This window comes from Delphinapterus leucas, chromosome 11 (assembly GCF_059928025.1).
Source record: "Delphinapterus leucas isolate spDelLeu-1000000601 "Yukka" chromosome 11, BTC_Dleu_Yukka2, whole genome shotgun sequence".
Classification (NCBI taxonomy): domain Eukaryota; kingdom Metazoa; phylum Chordata; class Mammalia; order Artiodactyla; family Monodontidae; genus Delphinapterus; species Delphinapterus leucas.
Window position 1 is genome coordinate 28,738,288 of NC_143139.1, and position 25,088 is coordinate 28,763,375.

A 25,088-nucleotide genomic window follows, 5' to 3' on the forward strand; every position below is an offset into this window, starting at 1 on the left:
AAATACTAATGATTATTTAAAAACAGAAAACAAAACAGAGGCTAGCTCCATACTCAGCACATTTTATTCTTTTATAATTTGACTATCTTCTATAAAATAAAAATAGGTGAGCTTTCCTAACTCTGCAAATCTGTTTCTGTTTTGTAAATAAGTTCATGTGTATCATTTCTTTTTATACTCTGCATATAAGTGGTTTCACATATTTCTCTTTCTCTATCTGACTTACTTCACTCAGTATGACAATCTCTAGGTCCATCCATGTTGCTGCAAATGGCATTATTTCATCCTTTTTAATAGTTGAGTAATATTCCATTGTATATATGTACCACAACTTCTTTATCCATTCCTCTGTTGATGGACATTTAGATTGTTTCCACATCATGGCTATTGTAAACAGTGTTGCAATGAACATTGGGGAACATGTATTCTTTCAGACCATGTTTTTCTCTGGATATAGGCCCAAGAGTGGGATTGCTGGATCATGTGGTAGCTCTATTTTTAGTTTTTTAAGGAACCTCCATACTGTTCTCCATAGTGGCTGTACCAATTTACATTCCCACCAACAATGTAGGAGGGTTCCCTTCTCTCCACACCCTCTCCAGCATTTACTGTTTGTAGATATTTTGATGGCAGCTATTCTGACTGTGAGGTGATATTGCATTGTAGTTTGGATTTGCAGTTCTCTAATAATTAGCAATGATGAACATCTTTTCATTTACCTCTTGGCCATCTGTATGTCTTCTTTGGAGAAATGTCTATTTAGTTCTTCTGCCCATTTCTTGATTTGGTTGTTTGTTTTGATGATACTAAGCCATATGAGCTGTTTGTAAATTTTGGAGACTAATCCCTTGTCAGTCACATCATTTGCAAATATTTTCAAGATTGACATGTATACACTGCTATATCTAAAATGTATAACCAACAAGAGTACTGTACAGCACAGGGAACTCTGTTCAATGTTATGTAACAACCTAAATGGGAAAAGAATTTGAAAAAGAGTAGATACATGTATATGTATAACTGACTTTGCTGTACACCTGAAACTATCACAACATTGCTAATCAACTATACTCCTATATGAAATTAAAAGTTATGAAAAGTAGGTGAGCTTTAATTCAAAATGTCACACTTCCTGCAAACTCTATCTCCCACCTCAAGTCTCTAAACATTAAAAAAAGATTTTTTTAATAAAATTCTGTTTATCAATTGGAAAACTGCAAGAGGTACTCTTCAATGTCAACCAAAGAGAATCCTAGAAAGAGAGAAAGCAGAGGTATTTGACTAAACAAGAAAGAACACAGTAGAAATCTCTTGCAAAAAGTGGAAATGTCTCTAAGCATGCCCTGAACATAAATCAGTTATATACTGAGCTCTGGGGCCAGCAACAGAGTGACTAGGTGGATACTTCAGTGAGAACAACCAGGTGGATTGATTTTTCAACATCTCTGCACCATATCAACAAAAACACCAAAGATCAGTAACAGAGCCATTTGTTCCCAGGTGGGAACATACCTAGGAAAAGTAATAAGGTTCTGGAGACTGGTGACATTCAGAAAAAATGAGAAACTCATATGCCTAAAAGAATAATAAAAATAACTGATATTGTATCCCATTCATGAAAACAGTCTTCCTGGCCCACTCCATCCTCCTATCCTTGACAGGAGTGTTTACTCTCCAGTTAGCCACAGTCCCCACCACTCAATCTACTTGTTTATTTTAGCAGCCCTGCCCCATAAGCATTTGCGTTGTGACACCTGCATTGAAAGACTGATGAGCATTCTTTGCGTGGCCTTAAAATTTACAGTGAATTAAAATGGGCTCCAACAAAAACATCACATGCTTTTGTTTTGTTCAAGTAACAGGCTGAACTGCAAAGAGCCACATTGGATAAAATAACTGGCCTTAACCCTAAGGCTTTTCTAAACCAAAAACTTGATTTTCTGGGTCCAAAAATAACTGTATGATCCATTTAGCAATAAACAGAAAGGATTAATAGGAAGACTCTTAAACCTTCTGTAAAGATGGGCTTACCCATCTCCTGAATAAGCATGTAGGGGAAAGCAGCAGATGTGATTAAACTGAAATAACTCTAAATTGTAGGAAATAGAATCTGGGTTATTTGAAAATCCGTTTACCCAAGTCCCCAGTGTTTCTGTGCTCATGTGTTTTCTGAGCAATGACTTATCAACTGAAGTGCACCCTTTTAACAAATTATAAACTGCTGTTTGTATGAGACAAGACCTTATTTCTAACTCAAATAGCAAAAAAAGCTCAGGGAACTCCTGCTGTCTGACTGTACACAGGACAGGCGTTGAGAGTTCAGATTAAAGCAGTCAAATATTTTATGATATAGATACTGATAACTAAAGAAACTTAAAGTAAATAAAATAAATTCAACAATATTCTGAAATTATGCCCAAATTAGAACACTACACAGGCAATCTACTAAATATCTGATTTTAAGATATTATGTACACTGAAAGAGTATAAGTCTAAAGATCTTGAAACTTAAAGAGGGAATCCTAGCAATAAAATTGTTTAATGACTTTCTCCATGAAGGTGAGAATACTAATACAATTTGTGCATACCTAACATTCTCAAATAAAGGTGAAAACTAAGCCATTCTCAATGCTATACAAAAGAAAAACATCATTATCCTTGAAGCCAATGTTGCTTCAGAGGACACAATAGCCATTGTAATTTAAAACAGATTTTTAGAAACATCTAGAATGCACTAATATTCCCATTATCTTAAGATTATATATATTTAAAAAACACATATTCATGAGCTTTGCTTCCAAAAAACTTCATGTGATAAAAATGCTCCTAAGTTCTTCAAAATTTAAAGCTATGACTTTGAAGAACTAATGTAGGTTGTACATATTAAAATGTTAATTTCACCTGAAGAAAATTCCTTTGGGAAAGAATTAAACAGTGAAGTTAAATAAACATTTCAGAAAACCCAGAAAATACTTATGGTCGTTTACCAACATCATTTCATATGGAGATAATGTGATGTAATGATAAAAATAACCAAAATTAGGAGGTAAAGACACAAATTTTGTGGCTCTTTTCTGTTCCATATTTCTGGGCAAGTCAATTCAACTTCTTCACAGTTCACTTTTCTCACTTTTTAAAGTTATTTTCAGGGTGAGATTTCCTTTAATTCCCAATTAAGTACTTGTAAGTATAAGTTTTGTACGTACATAAATCTGGCTAGGGTATTAGTTGGAGGCTGTCAATCTGTTGTTCCTTTTTCTTTTGCTTTGAAAGCTTTGTTTCCCATTCTGAGGTTGGTTTGTTGAGAGAAAATTTCTGGTGATGATTGTGTGGTAGGACAATGTGCTGTTTGTGAACTTAACTCCTCTAGGTTTCACCCTAGAGTTGTTTCAGCCATCTTACATGTCTCAGTTTCTCCCTTTGATGGCCTAAGACTAACATGGATGGTTGGATCATAGAGTGGCCAGCTCTTATGCGTGTCCCTAGCAGAGCAAGTTTTTAATTAAAATGAGTAGGTTTCCCTATAGGGATGGCTGCACAGTGTGAGGACTTGCCTCCACCACTCCTGCAAGTTTCTCAGTTACCTGAGAAAGCTGTTGCTGACGAGGAGAAGATGTCCCTTCTTTGGAGCTGAAAGTTCTCATGAGGTATCTTCACTTTTATTCTAACAAACTCTATTAAAGTGGGAAATTCAAGGAAAAATGACAGGCTAATCTTCCACCCAATTACCAAGTCCAACCTTTCAACTGAGCAAAGCCTTCCCAGTCTTTCAACTGAGGATAACCCACTCAGTGTTTAAACTGAGCAAAATCTTCCCATGTCTTTCAACTGAAGATATTCCACGTATACCTCTTCTTGAAACTAAGTTTCAAGGAAAACCTACTCCTCCAGGGAGAAGTTTAACATCACTGAATAAAACTTAGGATCATCAGTCAATAACAGGAGATCTGAGAGCCAGGAGAGACTCACCCAAATTCATCTGAACTTTCCAAAGAGACAGATGGACACTAAGGCCTCTGCTAGTACCAAGCTCTGGATGCTTGCAGAGTTCAGGTGAAGAAGAGAAGTTTGCTCTAGGTCCCTCACTGGTCACCAAAACCTTTGACTCCAGTTTTCTCACTTTTAAAAGAGGGAGAGTAATGTCTGTCCTGAATATCTTGCAAGTTTTATAAGAAAAAACTCATAAAATAGATACAAAATGCATTTTATGTACATTTTATGTACATTTATGGAAAATGAAAGTTGGATTATTTCCATAATTTTGATAACACTTACTCACCCTTCCAATCCATTTTTTTGGCTTCTCATTACCCAATATATTTTGGTATCCTAGGGAAATTCAAATGTCTTTTTTTACTTTCCCCCAAACTGTCACTTCCACTCAAGAGTCAGAGCTGTCTCTGACAATAAGACAATTATATAGTAATACATTTATTGAGTACCTAGAATGTGCCAGAATGAATATAGACTTATATAGCTTTTTTATATGTGAGAAACTGTGTTCTAGGATCTTCCTATATATTAAATAATTAATATTGACAATAATCTTATAAGGAAGGTACTATAAGTAATCTATTTTACAAGTAAGGAGACTGAGCCAACAGATTTCTTACAAATAGTAGGTGATAGAAACCAAATTTAAACATAGAGTGTCAATGTCCTAATTAAACTGCCTCTCTCAGTGTCATTCAGACAAAAAAAATACAAACTCAGTATCTTCTGCATTGAGTCACCACTCTTTGATGTACTACACTCCCTTTGTACTGCAAAATCCTAACTAGACACTAATAGATAACTTTAATCTTGCGAAGAGTTATGTAAAGGAAAGTTATGACCTGAATTCTAAAGATAAAGAAAGTTGAAGCTCAGAACAGTTACACAAATTGCTCAAAAACACATGAGTCATATATAGGAAAGTAAAGACTCAACAATCAAGCTATGAGCCCAACATTGAACTGCCTATGATTTCCTTCTAAGAAAATTCCAAATGCTCATTACAAGCTCACACAAAACTGAGGAATGTGAGAGACTCAAGTCTTCTTAAGCTACATACATATCAAATGATAAAAACAAAGAAATATAAAGGATTTAGAGTAGAAATTGTAAATATATCAGAAAATCTGGTGTATGTCAAGAGTTTAATACTTTTCACGTAACATCATGTCCCATTTAAAACAAGGTTCCAAAGGGATTTTTTTAGTATAATTTCATAAAAATTCTGATTTCTGATATCTAAACTTTCCAAGCTAATAGCCTGGAAAACAAAATCCCAAATTGAAAATACTCAGAGTACTGAGGATCCAAACTGGTGTATTGTCACGTTCTTTACTTTGGGTTTTGTAAAGTGTGCATGATGTGTGTGATGACTACTTTTTTGGTAACAATTGAACAAAGTGGATCATTTCAAACAATCCCTTTAAGAATTTTTCCTTTGTGTCACAAAATTCAACTATTTTGCAGCCCTCCAAGTCTATACACAAATGTGAACATTAGCTTCAGTTTTTATAATGTTAGGCAATTTTTAGAATTATAAAGCTGGTAAAAACGATAATAGTGTAGAACGGGACCTTAAAGATGACAGAGGAGTAAAACGTGGAGATCACCTTCTTCCCAACAAATGCATCAAAAATACATTTACGTGTGGAACAACTCCTACAGACCACCTACTGAACAATGGCAGAAGACCTCGTACTTCCCAAAAGGCAAGAAACTCCCCACCTACCTGGGTAGGGCAAAAGATAAAAAGGAAAAACAGAGACAAAAGAATAGGGATGGAACCTGCATCTATGGGAGAGAGCTGTGAAGGAGGAAAAGTTTCCACACACTAGGAAGTCCCTTCACTGGTGGAGACAAAAGAGTGTGTGGGGGAAACTTCAGAACCACAGAGGAGAGCACAGCAACAGAGGTGCAGACGGCAAAGCAGAAAGATCACCGCACAGAGAATTGGTGCCGACCAGCACTCACCAGCACAAGAGGCTTGTCTGCTCACCCACTGGGGCACGTGGGGGCTAGGAGCTGAGGCTCAGGCTTCGAAGGACAGATCCCAGGGAGAGGAATAGTGCTGGCTGCGTGAACACAGCCTGAAGCGGGCTAGTGCACCAGAGCTAGCTGAGAGGGAGTCCGGGAAAATTCTGGACCTGCCTATGAGGCAAAAGACCATTGTTTCAGGGTGAGCAAGTAGAGGGGGTTCAGAGCACCACTTAAAGGAGCTCCAGAGATGGGCTTGAGCCTAGGCTGACTGTGCAGCCCATCACTGCCAGGGTCCCGTGATCCAAGGACAACTTCCCTGGGAGAATATACAGTGCACTTCAGGCTGTTGCAACATCATGGCGACCTCTGCCATTGCAGGCTCACCCTGCATTCCATACCCCTCCCACCCCCCGGCCTGAGTGATCCAGAGCACACTAATCATCTGCTACTTTAAATCCGTCCTGTCTGGGTGAAGAACAGATGCCCTCAGGCGACCTACATACAGAGGCGGGGTCAAATCTAAAGTTGAACCCCAGAAGCTGTGCGAACAAAGAAGAGAAAGGAAAATTTCTCCCAGCAGCCTCATGAGCAGCAGATTAAATCTCCAGAGTCAAGTTGAGGTACTTTGCATCTGTGGAATACCTGAATAGACAACGAAGCAACCCAAAATGAGGTGGTAGACTTTGGGAGCAACTACAGACTTGGGGTTTGCTGTCTGTGGCTGACTTGTTTCTGATTTTTTATGTTTATCTTAGTATAGTTGTTAGTGCTTGTTATCATTAGTGAATTTGTTTATTGGTTTGGAAGCCCTCTTCTTTTTTTTATTACTCTTTTATTTTAATATTTTTTATTTTAAAAATTTTATTGTATTTTTTTTAAAGTTTCATTATATTTTTCTCTTTCTTTTTTTTCTCCCTTTTCTTCTGAGCCATGTGGTTGACAAGGTCTTGGTGATCTGGCCTGGTGCCAGGCCTGAGCCTCTGAGGTGGGAGAGCCAAGTTCAGGATATTGCACCACCAAGGACCTCCCAGCCCAAAGTAATACCAATCAGTGAGAGCTCTCCCAGAGATCTCCATCTCAACATTAAGACCCTGCTCCACTCAGTGGTCAGCAGGCTCCAGTGCTGGATTCCCCATGCCAAATAACTAGCAAGACAGGAGCGCAACACCACTGATTAGTGGAGAGGCTGCCAAAAATCATACTAAGCTAACAGACACCCCAAACACACCACAGGATGCAGCCCTGCCCACCAGAAAGACAAGATCCAGAACAACTCACCAGAACACAGGCACCAGTCCCCTCCACTGGGAAGCCTACACAAGCAACTGAACAAATCTTACCCACTGGTGGGAGACACCATAAACAATGCAAACTATGGACCTGCAGCCTGTGAAAAACAGACCCCAAACACAGTATGTTAAAAAAAATGAGGAGACAGAGAAATATGCAACTGATGAAGGAGCAAGGTAAAAACCCACCAGACAAACAAATGAAGAGGAAATAGGCAGTCTACCTGAAAAAGAATTCAGAGTAATGATAGTAAAGATCATCCAAAATCTTGGAAATAGAATGGCGTAAATAGAAGAAATGTTTAACAGGGACCTAGAAGAAATAAAGAGCAAACAAACAATGATGAACAACAAAATAAATGAAATTAAATATTCTCTAGAAGGAATCAATAGCAGAATAACTGAGGCAGAAAAACATATAAGTGACCTTAAGACAAAATAGTGGAAATAACTACTGCAGAGTAGAATAAAGAAAAAAGAATGGAAAAACTGAGAACAGTCTAAGAGACTTCTGGGACAACATTAAACACACCAACAATCAAGTTATAGGGGTCCCAGAAGAAAAGGAGAAAAAGAAAGTGTCTGAGAAAATATTTAAAGTAGTTTGAAAACTTCCCTAACATGGGAAAAGAAATAGTCAATCAAGTCTAGGAAGCACAGAGACTCCCATATAGGATAAATCCAAGGAGGAACATGACAAGATACATATTAATCAAACTATCAAAAATTAAATATAAAGAAAATATATTAAAAGCAGCAAAGGAAAAGCAACAAATAACATACAAGGGAATCCGCATTAGGTTAACAGCTAAATTTTCAGCAGAAACTCTGCAAGCCAGAAGGGAGTGGCAAGAAATATTTAAAGTGATGAAAGGGAAAAACCTAAACCAAGATTACTCTATCCAGCAAGGATCTCATTTAGATTATATGGAGAAATGAATACCTTTACAGAGAAGAAAAAGTTAAGACAACTCAGCACCACCAAACCAGCTTTACAACAAAAGCTAAAGGAATTTCTCTAGGAAGGAAAAACAAGAGAAGGAAAAGGCCTATGAAAACAAACCCAAAACAATTAAGAAAATGGTAATAGGAAGATACATATTGATAATTACCTTAGATATAAATGAATGAAATGTTCCCACCAAAAGACATAGACTGTCTGAATGGATACAAAAACAAGACCCATATACATGCTGTCTACAAGAGACCAACCTCAGGCCTAGGGACACATAGAGACTGAAAGTGACGGGATAGATATTCCATTTCTTTTGGAAACCAAAAGAAAGCTGGAGCAGCAATTCTCATATCAGACAAAATAGACATTAAAATAATGACTACTACAAGAGACAAAGAAGGACACTACAAAATGATCAAGGGATCATCCAAGAAGAAGATACAACAATTGTAAATATTTATGCACCCAACATAGGAGCACCTCATTACATAAGGCAAATGCAAACAGCCACAAAAGGGGAAATCAAACTATCGCAATAATAGTAGGGGATGTTATCACCCCACACTCACCAATGGACAGATCTACAAAAATGAAAGTAAATAAGGAAACACAGCATTAAATGACACATTAAACAAGGTGGACTTAATTGATATCTATAGGACATTCCATCCAAAAACAACAGAATACACTTTCTTCTCAAGTGCTCATAGAACATTCTCCAGTATAGATCATATCTTGGGTCACAAATCAAGCCTTGGTAAATTTAAGAAAATTGAACTCATATCAACGAGCTTTCCTGACCACAATGCTATCAGACTAGATCTCAATTAAAGGAAAAAAATGTAAAAAATACAAACACATGGAGGCTAAACAATACTCTCCTGAATAACTGAGAAATCACGGAATAAATCAAAGAGGAAATCAAAAAAATACCTAGAAACAAATGACAATGAAAACACGATGACACAAAACCTGTGAGATGCAGCAAAAGCAGTTCTAAGGGGTAAGTTTATAGCTATAGAATCTTACCTCAAGAAACAAAAAAAATCTCAAATAAGCAACCTAACCTTATACTTAAAGCAATTAGGGAAAGAAGAAGAAGAAAAAAAATCCAAACCTAGCAGAAGGAAAGAAATCATAAAGATCAGAGCAGAAAGAAATAAAAAGAAGTAAAGAAAACAATAGCAAAGATCAATAAAACTAAAAGCTGGTTCTCTGAGAAGATAAAAAAAATTGATAAACCATTAGCCAGACACATCAAGAAGAAAAGGGAGAAGACTCAAATCAACAGAATTAGAAATGAAAAATGAGAACTTTCTGACACTGCAGAGAAACAAAGTATCATGAGAGATTATTACAAGCAACTATATGCCAATAAAATGGACAACCTGGAAGAAATGGACAAAGTCTTAGAAAAGCACGACTTTCTGAGACTGAACCAGGAAGAAATAGAAAATATAAACAGACAAACACAAGCACTGAAATTTACACTATGATTAAAATTCTTCCAACAAAAAAAAGCCCAGGATCAGATGGCTTCAAAGGCGAATTATATCAAACATTTAGAGAAGAGCTAACACCTATCCTTCTCAAAGTCTTCTAAAATATAGCAAAGGGGGGAACACTCCCAAACTCATTCTATGAGGCCACCATCACCCTGATATCAAAACCAGACAAAGATGTCACAAAAAAAGAATACCACAGGCCAATATCACTGATGAACATAGATGCAAAAATCCTCAACAAAATACTAACAAATAGAATCTGACAACACATTAAAAGGATCTACACCACGATCAAGTGGGGTTTACCCCAGGAATGCAAGGATTCTTCAATATATGCAAATCAATCAATGTGATACACCATATTAACTAATTGAAGGATACAAACCATATGATCATCTCAGTAGATGAAGAAAAAGCTTTCAACAAAATTCAGCACCCATTTATGATAAAAACTCTGCAGAAAGTAAGCATAGAGGGAACTTACCTCAACATAAAAAAGGCTATTTATGACAAACCAACAGCCAACTCATTCCCAATGGTGAAAAACTGAAACCATTTGCTCTAAGATATGGAACAAGACAAGGTTCACCCTCACCACTATTACTCAACACAGTTTTGGAAGTTTTATCCACAGCAATCAGAGAAGAAAAAGCAATAAAGGGAATCCAAATTGAAAGAGAAGACATAAAACTGTCACTGTTTGCAGATGACGTGATACTATACATAGAGAATACTAAAGATGCTACCAGAAATCTACTAGAGTTAATCAATGAATCTGGTAATGTAGCAGGATACAAAATTAATGCACAGAAGTCTCTTGCATTTCTATACACTAATGATGAAAAATTTGAAAGAGAAATTAAGGAAACTCTCCCATTTACCATTGCAAAAGAAAGAATAAAAAACCTAAGAATAAACTTACCTAAGGAGACCAAAGACATGTATGAAGAAAACTATAAGACACTGATGAAAGAAATTAAAGATGAAACAAACAGATGGAGAGATATACCATGCTCTTGGATGGGAAGAATCAACACTGTGAATATGGCTATACTATCCAAAGCAATCCACAGTTTCAATGCAATCTCTATCAAACTACCAATGGCATTTTTCACAGAACTGGAAGAAAAAATTTCACAATTTGTATGGAAACACAAAAGACCCCGAATAGCCAAAGCAATCTTGAGAAAGAACAATGCAGTTGGAGGAACCAGGCTCCCTGACTTCAGACTATACTACAAAGCTACAGTAATCAAGACAGTATGGTACTGGCACAAAGACAGAAATATAGATCAATAGAACAGGATAGAAAGCCCAGATACATATGGTCACCTTATCTTTGATAAAGGAGGCAAGAATATACAATGGACAAAAGACATCCTCTTCAATAAGTGGTGCTGGGAAAACTGGACAGCTATGGGTAAAAGAATGAATTTAGAACACTCCCTAACACCATATATAAAAATAAACTCAAAATGGGTTAAAGGCCTAAATGTAAGGCCAGACACTATAAAACTCTTAGAAGAAAACATAGGCAGAACACTCTATGACATAAATCACAGCAAGACCCTTTTTGACCCACCTCCTAGAGAAATGGAAACAAAAACAATAATAAACAAGTGGGACCTAATGAAACTTAAAAGTTTTTTCACAGCAAAGGAAACCATAAACAAGACGAAAAGACAATCCTCAGAATGGGAAAAAAATATTTGGAAACGAATCAATGGACAAAGGATTATCTCCAAAAAATACAAGCAGCACATGCAGATCAATATCAAAAAATCAAATCCAAAAATGGGCATAAGACCTAAATAGACATTTCTCCAAAGAAGATATACAGATTACCAACAAACACATGAAAAGATGCTCAACATCACTAATCATTAGAGAAAAGCAAATCAAAATTACAATGAGGTATGACCTCACACCATTCAGAATGGCCATCAACAAAAGGTCTACGAACAATAAATGCTGGAGAGAGTGTGGGGAAAAGCAAAGCCTCTTGCACTGTTGATGGGAATGTAAATTGATACAGCCAGTATGGAGAACAGTATGGAGGTTCCTTACAAGGATAAAAATAGAACTACCATATGACCCAGCAATCCCACTACTGGGCATATACCCTGAGAAAACCATAATTCAAAAAGAGTCATGTACGGCTTCCCTTGTGGTGCTGTGGTTGAGAATCTGCCTGCCAATGCAGGGGACATGGGTTCGAGCCCTGGTCCGGGAAGATCCCACATGCCACGGAGCGGCTGGGCCTGTGAGCCATGGCCGCTGAGCCTGTGCGTCTGGAGCCTGTGCTCCGCAACGGGAGAGGCCACAACAGTGAGAGGTCCGCGTACCGAAAAAAGAAAAAAAAGAGTCATGTACCACAATGTTCACTGCAGCAATATTTACATTAGCCAGGACATAGAAGCATCCTAAGTGTCCATCAAAAGATGAATGGATGAAGAAGATGTGGCACACATTTACAATGGAATGTTGCTCAGCCATAAAAAGAAACGAGATTGAGTTATTTGTATTGAGGTGGATGAATCTAGAGTCTGTCATACAGAGTGAAATAGAAAGAGTAAAACAAATACCATATGCTAACACATATATATGGAGTAAAAAGAAAAAATGTTTCTGTTGAACCTAGGGACAGGACAAGAATAAAGACGCAGGTGTACAGAATGGAGTTGAAGACACGTGAGGGGGAAGGGTAAGCTGTGACGAAGTGAGAGAGTAGCGTTGACATATATACACTACCAAATATAAAATTGATAGCTAGTGGGAAGCAGCTGCATAGCACAGGGAGATCAGCTTGGTGTTTTGTGACCACCTGGAGGGGTGAGATAGGGAGAGTGGGAGGGAGATGCAAAGCAAGAGGGAGGTGATATGGGGATATATGCATACATATAGCTGATTCACTTTGTTACACAGCAGAAACTAACACAATCTTGTAAAGCAATTATACTCCAATAAATATGTTTTTTAAAAAAAGATAGTAGTGTAAATTCTCCTCCCAAACTATCTGCTTTTTTCCCTTTTCTCAATTTCCATTTTAAAGGGATATCTAAGGAAGAGGAAAGCAGAGCAAAACTTTAATGTAAAGAGCAGAGAATTTACACATTTTTTCACATACATCTTTCAGAATATAGCTGAGAAGGAACAGATTAGCAAAGCCTTAAAGTAATTAAGATTAAAATTTTTTAAATTTCAAATGTCAAATATTTTAAAGTAATTCACTAATTATCTAATAAAAGGTGGAGTTCATTCACAGATATCCTTGCCATATACATTTTGGATAAATCCTTTTTCTCTGTAAACTTGTTCTTAGGAAATTTTGCTTTCTGGCTTTCCTGCTGCTAGGAAGTAGGACCGATTAGTGAGAAAAATGGTGAGTTTAAAATTCCTAGCAAATTGCTTACATATTGACTGCTGTTATGCGTCTCAAATTCTCCCTTTGTATAAAAATTTTTGTAAAAAAGAGGCTGTATTGGTCTTCCCTGTTGGCACAGTGGTTGGGACTCTGTACTGCCAATGCAGGGGGCCCGGGTTTGATCCCTGGTCCAAGAGTTAGATCCCACATGCATGCTGCAAATATGAGTTCACTTACCACAACAGAGGAGCTCTCAAGCCACAACTAAGAAGCCCATGAGCCTCAACTAAGGAACTCACCTGCCAAAACTAAGACCCAAAGCAACCAAATAAATAAACAGATAAATTAAGTAAATTAATTTATTTTTAAAAAAGAGGCTGTATGTTATCCTGGGATTTAGTCACATGATTTTATTTCCCTTTGGACAGCTCAGTGAATTTCTTTCCACACTTATTTCATTCTCCACAGAAGAAGTCAGTGATTTCATAGAGTGCGTTAGGCATAGTAGAGGACTCTGTTCGAATAAATATTTTTCTTAGCAATTTTTAAACTTACTTTGGAAAACAGGCAAAATTTTGATGAATTTACCTTACCATTACAACAAAGAAAAAATGAGGTAACAGATGATAATTAGGTTGAAAATTATGCTTCCAAAAGCCTGACTCTATATTATGGGGAAAAAATTCCTGTAGTCATGAGAAATGAAAATTGCCCCACCCTAAAGTAGAAGTTACCCCTCCATTCTAAGTATCCTGGATTTCCCTGATGCTGCACTGGCAGCATCAGATTTCTTGCCCAAACTGATGCACACAACATTAACCAATAGAAACATAATGCAAGCCACAAATATAAGCCACATATGTAATTTTTTCCATTCCTTGTTCATTTTTGGAACTATAGTTGATGTATGACATTATGTTAGTTTTAGATGTACAACATAGACATTCAACATTCTCAATACATTATGAAATAATCACCACAGTAATTCTAGTAACCATTTGTCCCCTTACAAAGTTATTACATCATTGTTGACCATATTCCTTATGCTGTATATTATTACATCCCTGTGATTTACTTATATTATAACTGGAAGTTTGCATCTCTTAATCTCCTTTATTTTTCCCCACCCATAACCACCTCACCTCTGGCCAACACCAGTTTGTTCTTTATATCTAAGAGTCTGTTTTGTTTTTGTTTTATTCATTTTATTTTTTATATTCCACATATAAGTGAAATCTGTTTCTGTCTTATTTCACTTAGCTTAATACCCTCTAGATCTATCCATTTTGTCACAAATGAAAAGATTTCCTTCTTCTTTGTGGCTGAGAAGTATTCCATTGTGTATATATGTATACAATGTGGTATATATATACCACATCTTCTTTATCCATTTATCCCTTGATGAACACTAGGTGGCTTCCAAATCTTGGCTATTATAAATAGTGCTGGCATGAACATAGGGATACATATATCTGTTTGAATTGGTGGTTTTGTTTTCTTTAGTTAAATATCCAGAATTGGAATTGATAGAATGTATGGTAATTCTACTGTTATGAAATCATACTGTTTACAATAGTGGTTGTACCAATTTACATTCTCACCAACAATGCATGAGGATTCTTTTTCTCCACATCCTTGCCAACATTTGTTATTCGTCTTTTTGATGACAGCCATTCTGACAAGTGTGAAGTGATATCTTATTGTGGTTTTTATTTGCATTTTCCTGATGATTTGTGATTTTTGAGCATTTTTTCATGTGTCTGTTGGCCCTCTGTATGTGTCCTTTGGAAAAATGTCTATTCAGATAAATGTCTGCCCATTTTTAAATTGGATTATTTGTTTTTCGATGTTGAGTTGTATACGTTTTTTACATATATTGGATATTAACTCCTTATCAGATATATCATTTGCAAGTATTTTCTTGCATTCAGTAAGTTGCCTTTTTGTTGTTGATGGTTTCCTTCACTGTGCAAAAATGTTTTCGTTTTATGTATTCTCATTTGTTTATTTTTGCTTGTTTCCATTATCTGAGGAGACATATCCAAAAATATAGCTGAAAGTGACATCAAAGAGCATATTACATATGTTTTCTTCTAGGAGTGTTATGGTTTCAGGTCTTAAATTTAATCCATTTTGAGTTTATTTTTGTATAAGGTGTAAGAAAGTGGTTCAATTTCATTCTTGTGCATGTAGCTATTCAGTTTTTCCAACACCATTTATTGAAGAGGCTGTCTTTTCCTCATTGTATATCCTCGCCTTCTTTGTCATAAATTAACTGACCATATAAGTGTGGTTTTATTTGGGGGCTCTCTATTCTGCTTTATTTGTCTATGTCTGTTTTTGTGCCAGTACTGTACTATTTTGATTAACATAGCTTTGTAGTATAGTTTGAAATCAGGAAGCATGATACCTCCAATTTTGTCCATCTTTCTCAAGATTGCCTTGACTATTCAGGGTCCTTTGTGTTTCCATACAAATTTTAGCATTATTTGTTCTAGCCTCTAGTAAATACCACTGGTATTTTGATAGGAGTTGCATTGAGTCTGTAGATTGCCTTGAGTAGTATATACATCTTCACAATTTCTTCCAATCCATGAGCACAATATATCTTCCACTGATTTGTGTCTTCTTCAATTTCTTTCACCAATGTCTCATAGTTTTTAGAGCACAGATCACTCATTTCCTTGGTTCAATTTACTCCTAGGTTTTTTATTCTTTTTGATGCAATTGTAAATGTGATAGTTTTCTTAATTTCTCTTTTTGGTAGATTATTATTAGTGTATAGAAATGCAACAGGTTTCTGTATATCAACTTTGTATCCTGCAAATGTACTGTATTCATTTATTAGTTCTGATAGTTTTTTGGTGGAGTCTTTAGAGTTTTCTTCATATTGAATTATGTCATCTGCAAAGAGTGACAGTTTACTTCTTCCTTTCCACTTTGGATACCTTTTATTTCTTTTTGTTGAATAAAAGTGTCATCCTTGTCTTGTTTCTGATCTTAGAGAAAATCCTTTGAGCTTTTCACAATTGAGTATGACATTCACTGTAAGTTTGTCTTATATGGCCTTTATTATGTTGAAATATGTTTCCTCTAGGTCCACTTTCTTGAGAATTTTAATCATAAATTGATGTTGAATTTTGTCAAAAAAAATCTTTTTCTGACACCATTGAGATGATCATGTGATTTTTTTCCCTTTGTATTCTTAAGGTGGCGTATCTCATTGATCGATTTGCTAATATTGAACTATCTTTGCATCAGTGGGTAAATACCACTTGATCATGGTGTATGATCCTTTTAATGTAGTGTTGATTTTGACTTGCTAATACTTTATTGAGGATTTTTGCACCTATGTTCATCAGGAATATTAGTTTGTAATTTTATTTTCTTTTTTGTGGTGCTTTTGTCTGGTTTTGATATCAGAGTGATTTTGACCTCATAGAATGCATTTGGAAGAGTTGCCTCCTCTGAAAATTTTTTGGAGTAATTTGAAAAAGATAAGTGTTAGCTCTTCTTTAAATGGTTGGTAGAATTCACCTGTGAAGTCATCAAATCCTGGACTTTTGTTTGTTGGAAATTTCTTGATTATTGATTCAATTATTACTAGTAATTTGTCTTTTCATATTTTCTTTTTTTATTGAAATGTAGTTAATTTACAATGTTGTTTTAGTTCTTTGTGTACAGCAAAATGATATGTGTGAATATATATATATTCTTTTCCATATTTTTTCATTATAGTTTATTATGAAATATTGAATATAGTTTCCTGTGTTATACAGTAGGATCTTGTTGTTTTTATCTATTTTATACATAGTAGTTTGTATCTGCTAATCCCAAACTACTAATTTATCCCTCCCAACCCTCCCCCACCCCAGTTCTGTTCATATTTTCTACTTCTTCCTGATTCAGTCTCAGGAGATTGTACATTCCCAGGAATTTTCCATTTCTTCTAGGTTGTCCATTTTATTGGAGTATTGTTTGTAGTGCTCTCTTATGATCCTTTGTATTTCTGTCATGTCCTTTGTAGCTTCTTCTCTTTCATTTCTGATTTTATTTATTTGGGTTCTCTCTTTTTCTTGATGAGTCTGGCTAAAGGTTTATCAATTTGGTTTATCTTTTTAAAGCTTAGCTTCATTGATATTTTCTATTGCTTTCAGTCTCTGTTTCATTTATTTCCCATATAATTTTTACTGTTTCCTTTCTTCTGCTAACTTTGGGTTTTGTTTCTTTTTTCTAGTTCATTTAGGTGTAAAGTTCGATTGCTTATTTTTCTTGTTTCCTGAGATAGGCTTGTATCACTATAAACTTCCTTCTTAGAACAGCTTTTTCTGCTTCCCATAGAATTTGAATTTACATTTTCACTTGATCTGGGTACTTTTTTATTTCCTCTTTGATTTATTCAGTGACCCATTGCTTGATTAGTAGCATTTTTTTAGACTCCATGATTTTGTGGGGGTTTTTTTTCTTTGAGTTGATTCTAGTATTTCTTACAGTGTTATGTTTAGAAAAGACACTTGATGTGGTTTCAACATTATTAAATTTATTGAGACTTGTGTGGCTGGAATGTGATCTATCCTAGAGACAGTTTCATGTACACTTAAAAAGAATGTGTTGTCTGCTACCTTCGAATGAATGTTCTATGTATATCTATTAAGTCTATCTGACTAATGTGTCATTTACAGCCAGAGTTTCCTCATTTTATTTTCTATCTGGATGATCTGTTCATTGATGTAAGTGGGGTGTTAAAGTTCCATACTATTGTTGTACTACTTTTAATTTCTCTCTTTATGTCTGTAAATATTTGCTTTATGTATTTAGGTGCTCCTATGTTGGGTACATGTATATTTACAAGTGTTATGTAATCTTGTTTTATTGATCTCTTCACCTTTATGCAATGTCCTCATTTGTCTCCTGTTACAGTCTTTGTTTCAAAGTGTATTTCGTCTGATATAAGTATTGCTACTTCAGCTTTCTTTTCATTTCCATTGCATGGAATACCTTTTTCCATCCCTTCACTTTCAGTCCATGTGTGTCTCCAGATCTGAAGTGAGTCTCTTGTAAGCAGCATATATACAGGCATTTATTTTGTATCTATTCAGCCAGTCTGTCTTTTGGTTGGAGTATTTAGTCCATTTACATTTAAGGTAATAATTGATAGGTATGCACTTATTGTCAGCTTGTTAATTGTTTTCTGGTTGTTTTTGTAGCTCTTCTCTGTTCCTTTCTTCCTCTCTTGCTCTCTTCCCTTGTGATTTGATGACTATCTTTACATCACAGTTAGATTTCTTTCTCTTTTTTGTGTCTATCTATTATGGTGGGTTTTTTTTTTTTTTTGGTCACCATGAAGTTCATATATTACAAGCTATGTATATAACAACTTATGTATATGTGTCTAATTTATGTTGATGATCTCTTAAGTTTGAACAAATTCTAACAACCCTATGTTTTTACTCCCTCCTCCCAGTTTTTTACATCATATTTGACATCATTTTTTGGTCTGTGTCCCTTAACTACTTGTAGATATAGATGATTTTACTACTTTTGTCTTTTAGCCTTCCTGCTAGCTTTATAAGTGGTTGATCCAGTACCTTTACTATATGATTGCCTTTACCAGTGAGATTTTTTCTGACATACTGTTTTTTTTTTTTTTGCAGTACGCAGGCCTCTCACTGTTGAGGCCTCTCCCATTGCGGAGCACAGGCTCCAGATGTGCAGGCTCAGCAGCCATGGCTCACGGGCCCAGCCGCTCTGCGGCATGTGGGATCTTCCTGGACCAGGGCACGAACCCATGTCCCCTGCATAGGCAGGTGGACTCTCAACCACTGTGCCACCAGGGAAGCCCCTGACATACTTTTAAAATTTCTAAGGAATTCTCTGGTGGTCCAGTGGTTAGGATTCAGTGCTTTCACTCACAGGGCCTGTGTTCAATCCCTGATTGGGGAACTAAGATTCTGCAAACTGCACAGTGTGGGAAAAAAATAATTCTAGTTGTGGACTTTCTTTAGAACTTTGAGAAATCCCTTTAATATTTATTATAAGTCTAGTATAGTGGTGATAAACTATTTTAGTTTTGCTTGTCTGTAAAACTATTTATTTCTCCTTCAATTCTGAATGATAACTGTGCTGGGTAGAGTATTATTTGTTGTAGGTTTCTTCCTTCTATCACTATGAATATATTATGTCACTCTCTTCTAGCCTGTAAAGTTTCTGTTGAAATGTCAGCTTATAGTCTTATGGAAATTTTCTTGTACATGACTAATTGGTTTTCTTCTGTGCCTTTAAGATTTTCTCTTTAATATTTACCATTTTAATTATAATGTCTCAGTGGACCTCTGGGTCCATCTTGCCAGGGACTCTCTGTGCTTTCTGGACCTGCATGTCTGTTTTCTTCTCCAGGATAGGGAAATTTTCAGCTATTATTTCTTTAAATGAGTTCTCTGCTTCTTTCTCTCTCTCTTCTCTTTTTGGGAACCCTACAATGAGAATGTTAGTACACTTGATGTTGTCTCAGAAGTCCATTAAACTATCCTCATATTTTTAAAATTATTTTTTCTTTTCAGCTGGATGATTTCCACTTCTGTGTCTTTCAGATTGTTAATCCATTCCTCTGTATCACTTAATCTACAGTTGATTGCCTTTAGTGTATTTCTTAAATTTCAGTTATTGTATTCTTTAGCTCTGATTGCTTCTTTTTTATATATTTGAAGTCTTTTTTGATGTTCTCACTGTGTTCATTCATTCTTCTCCTGAGTTTGTTGTGCATCTTTATGATCATTATCTTCAACTCTTTATTAGGTAGATTGCCTATCTCCATTTTGCTTAGTTCTTTTTTATGAACTTTTGCCCTTTCATTTGAAACATATTACTCTTCTACTCAGTTTACGTAATTCACTGTGTTTATTTCTATATATTAAGTAGGTCTTTTAGGTCTCTCCATCTTGGAGAAGTGACCTTATTTGGGAAGAGTCCTATGGGGCCAAGATCAGAGTCCCCTCTGGCCATCAGAGCTAGATGCTCCAGGGATGTCCCCTATGTGTTCTGCATGCACCCATCTGTTGTGGTGGACCAACTATGTGATAGTAAGCAGGGCTGGACCCTGGCCCAACTGGTTGTGAGACCCTTCTTCATGCAGTTTCTGTGGGTTTACCAGTGGGTGGGGCAAGATTCTTGGTTTGCTGTTTGCAAGGCGTGGCAATGTATATAACTCCTGAAGTCATGCTGATGGGTTGGTTAGGCCCCCAGCACTAAGAGTCTAGAGGGAGGATTCTAAAATTGTGCCTGCCAGCTCCAGTATCAGCTTGGTAGAACAAGATCACAAAAATGCTTCCTGACATTATCTCATTCCCCAAGGGATTATCAGCTGCCTTCTGATCAGCAAGTGGTTCTGACCCAGGCACATTTCAAACTACTGTCTCTGTGATGGGTCTTAGAACATGTGAGATTTTGTGCATGCCCTTTAGGAGTGGAATCTCAGTTTCCTACAGCTCTCCAGCTCTCCTGAACACAAGCCCTTTTGTTTCCAAAGCCAGATGTTTTGGAGGTTCATCCTGTTGTAGGGTCCCTGGGCTGGAGACCTGATGTGGGGCTCATACCCCTTCTCAGCTGTGATATCCTTCTTGCTTGTGGATCACCAATCAGGGTATGGGTCCTCACTAGACTGCATCTGCACCCCTTTTACCCATGTCATTGTGACTTCTTCTCTATATCTTTAGTTGTGGAAAATCTTTTCTACTATTCTTCGGGCCATTCTCCAAGACAGTTGCTCTGCAAGTATATGTAATTTTGATGTGCTCACGAGAGGAGACGAGCTCAGGATCTTCCTACTCCACTATCCTAATCCCTTCCCTTAAGCCACATATATAATTTCATATTTTCTAGTACCACATTTTTAAAAGAAAAAATGTGGTTAATTTAATTTTAGTAATATATTTATTTAATATCCAAAATACTATCATTTCAACATGAAATCCATATAAAGTAGTATTTTATTACTATTAACACATTAATTATAAATATTAATTAATATAACAATAATAATAGTGTTCCTAGTATTAAATTAGTGTGAAATATTATTAGAATATAATATTAATAATGTACTAGTTACTAATATTACATTTTTGGTACTAAGTCTTCAAGCATGTCTCAATTCAACCTGGACACATTTTCAGTGTTCAGTGCCATATGAGACTGGTGACTGTCATATTGAGTGGCATAAGACCCAATGGCTCTCTTTTTAAAACTTATGATGTCAGGCCATTTCCAAGGTCAATTAAATCAGAATCTCTGGGAGTCCCTCACCTCACATCAATCTTTTTCAAAACCAGGTTAATACAGTGAACAGCAACATTGACAAGTCAGTGGCCTGGAAAATACCTACCACAGACTGACATCACTTAGCAATCTTTCAGTTTCAGAATTCTGGTTTGAATATTCTTTCATTTTTTTCCCCTTTGAAATGAGTACCTGAAATGGAGAAAGAAAAGAGTTACAATTGACATTCTAATCACTATGTCACTTTCCAGCAAAACTGGTATCATGTACACATAAACAGTTAATTTTATCTCCATCACCTCACAGCACCATTGTATTTCAGGCAGACAAACATTTACAATGGTAATAATAACACTGGTAAAAGACAGTGTTAACTTAAGTCACTGGTTGAATCCTGTGGGCATAAGTGTGGGAAATAAACCTTTTTATTATGGAAAATCTCCACCTGTGAATACTGAGAAACAGGTTAGTCTGGCAACACAGAATTTTCTCCCAGAATGTTTTTCAAGTGTACTTGTGCCACACTGACCCCTGTTCCTCCTTTTCTGAGTCTGCTGCCTGCCGGGAATCACTCCTGGCCTTAGACACTTAGAAAAGCAGGTCTCTGAACCAAAAAAGCATTTAGGTAGCCAAGCACCAAATGCAGTGCTAGCTTCTGAGAATCTGAGTAGCTCTTGGAGGTCTTAGCTTTTCCCTGCATTTAGCTCCATTCTAGAAAAATTTAGGCCAGCAGGAAATGTATCAGACTGATTTAGAAATGCAGTCTTCATAAACTATATATTAAGCATGTTGAAGTCTGCTCTACGCTTGAAAGCCAAAGCTAGAAATTACATCTACTAGCATTTTAAGAGGTACATGTTAAAGGATCCAGTGAGACAGGAAAGCTAAGTGATCCATGTCATGTCACAGAGCTACTTAGAGTACCAGAAAGGGGAATAAGAACCAGTTCCTCTGATGCCTGACCCACTTCTCCTGCCACTAACAAATTACAGTTTCATAAAGTCTGATTCCTATCCTTTATACTCCAGACGAAAGTGGAAATTGGTAGTCCTTTTTCAGAGGAAGAATATTAGCAATATCTATCAAAATTTTAAATAGGTATATTCTTGACTCACTCATTTCACCTATAATGATGTATCCTACAGAAGCGTACATGTGTCCAAAGACATCTGAACAAGAATGTTTGTTGCTACATTCTCTGTGATAATGAAACATTGAAATGAATTTAAATGTCAATCAATTCAGCTTTAAAAAAGAATAATGGTTAAAACACCAAAGACAAAATTCATGAAAGAAAGAATTGATAAGCTGGACTTCATTAAAATTAGAAACTTCTGCTTGGCTAAAGACAATTCAAGACTGGGAGAAAATATTTGCAAAGACACATCTATTAAAGTACTGTTATCCAAAATATACAGAGCACTCTTAAAACTCAACAACAAGAAAATAAACAACCCAATTTAAAAATGATCCAAATACCTTAACAGATGCCTCACCAAAAAAAGATATATAGATGGTACATAAGAATCTGAAAAAATATTCCACATTATATGTCATTAGGGAGATGTCAATTAAAATGATAAGATATCATTATACACCTATTAGAATGCCCCAAAATCTGGAACACTGGCAAAAGCAAATATTGACAAGATGTGAAGGACAGGAAATATCATTCATTGCTAGTGAGAATGCAAAATGGTACAGCTACTTTGGAAGACAGTTTGGCAGTTTTATACAGAACTAAACATACTCTTACCATATGATCCAGCAAATGTGCATTTTGGTATTTACCCAAAGGAGTTGAAAACTTATGTCCACACAAAAAATCTGCACGTAGATATTTATAACAACTTTATTCATAATTGTAAAACCTTGGAAACCACCAAAACAGCCTTCAGTAGATGAATGGATAAATAAACTGTGGTACAACAAGGTAATGCATTATTATTCAGTGATAAAAAGACATAAGCTATCAAGTCATGAAAAGACATGAAGGAATCTTGAAAAGATATTACCAAGTGAAAGAAATCAATTTGAAAAAGCTATTCATCTTGTTTATGGTTTCCTTTGCTGTGCAAAACTTTTAAGTTTAATTAGGGTCCATTGTTTATTTATTTATTTTCATTACTCTAGGAGGTGGGTCAAAAAAGACTTGCTGTGGTTTATGTCAAAGAGTGTTTTCCTTATGTTTTGCTCTAAGAGTCTTATAATGTTTGGTCTTACATTAAGGTCTTTAATCCATTTTGAGTTTATTTTTGTTTATGGTGTTAGGGAGTGTTCTACTTCCATTCTTTTACATGTAGCGGTCCAGTTTTCTTAGCACCACTTATTGAAGAGGTTGTATTTTCTCCTTTGTATTTTCCTGCCTCCTTTGCTATAAATTAGGTGACCATATATGTGCATGACTTACCTCTGAGCTTTCTATCCTGTTCCATTGATCTATCTTTCTGTTTTTGTGCCAGTACTGTACTGTCTTGATTACTGTAACTTTGAAATATAGTTTGAAGTCAGGGAGCCTGACTCCTCCAGCTCCATGTTTCTTTCTCAAGAATGCTTTGGCTATTCGGCGTCTTTTGTGTTTCCATACAAATTGTGAAATTTTTGGTTCTAATTCTGTGAAGAATGCCATTGGTAGTTTGATTGGGATTGCATTGAATCTATACATTGCTTTGGGTAGTATAGTCATTTTCACAATATTGATTCTTTCAATCCAAGAACATGGTATATTTCTCCATCTGTTTATGTCATCTTTGATTTCTTTCATCAGTGTTTTATAGTTTTGTGAGTATAAGTCTTTTGCCTCCTTAGGTAGGTTTATTCCTAGGTATTTCATTCTTTGTGTTGTGATGGTAAATGGGATTGTTTCCTTAATTTCTCTTTCTGATTTTTCATTGTCAGTGTATAGGAATGCAAGAGACTTCTGTTCATTAATCTCCAAACTATACAAACAGTTCATGGAATTCAATGTCAAGAAAAACCAGGAACTCAATTAAAAAATGAGCAGAAGACCTAAATAGACATTTCACCAAAGAAGACATACAGATGGCCAAGAGGCACATGAAAAGATGCTCAACATCACTAATTATTAGAGAAACGCAAATCAAAACTACAATGAGGTATGATCTCACACCGGTCAGAATGGCCATCATAAAAAATCTACAAACAATAAATGCTGGAGAGGGTGTGGAGAAAAGGGAACCCTCTTGCACTGTTGGTGGGAATGTAAATTGATTCAGCCACTATGGAGAACAGTATAGAGGTTCTTTAAAGAACTATAAATAGAACTACCATATCACCTGGCAATCTCACTACTGGGCATATATCCTGGAAAACCATAACTCAAAAGGACACATGTACCCTAATATTCATTGCAGCACTATTTACAATAGCCAGGACATGGAAACACCCTAAATGTCCAATGACAGATGAATGGATAAAGAAGATGTGGTACATATATACAACAGAATAATACTCAACAATAAAAATGAACAAAATTGGGTCATTTGTAGACAGATGGATGGACCTAGAGTCAGTCATACAGAGTGAAGTAAGTCACAAAATGAAAAACAAATATCGTATATTAACACATATATATGGAATCTAGAAAAATGGTACAGATGAACCTATTGTATGGCAGGAATAGAGGTATAGACATAGAGAACGGACATGTGGACACGTGGAGGGAAGGGGAGGGTAGGACGAACTTGGGATTATAGGTTTTACATAAATACAAT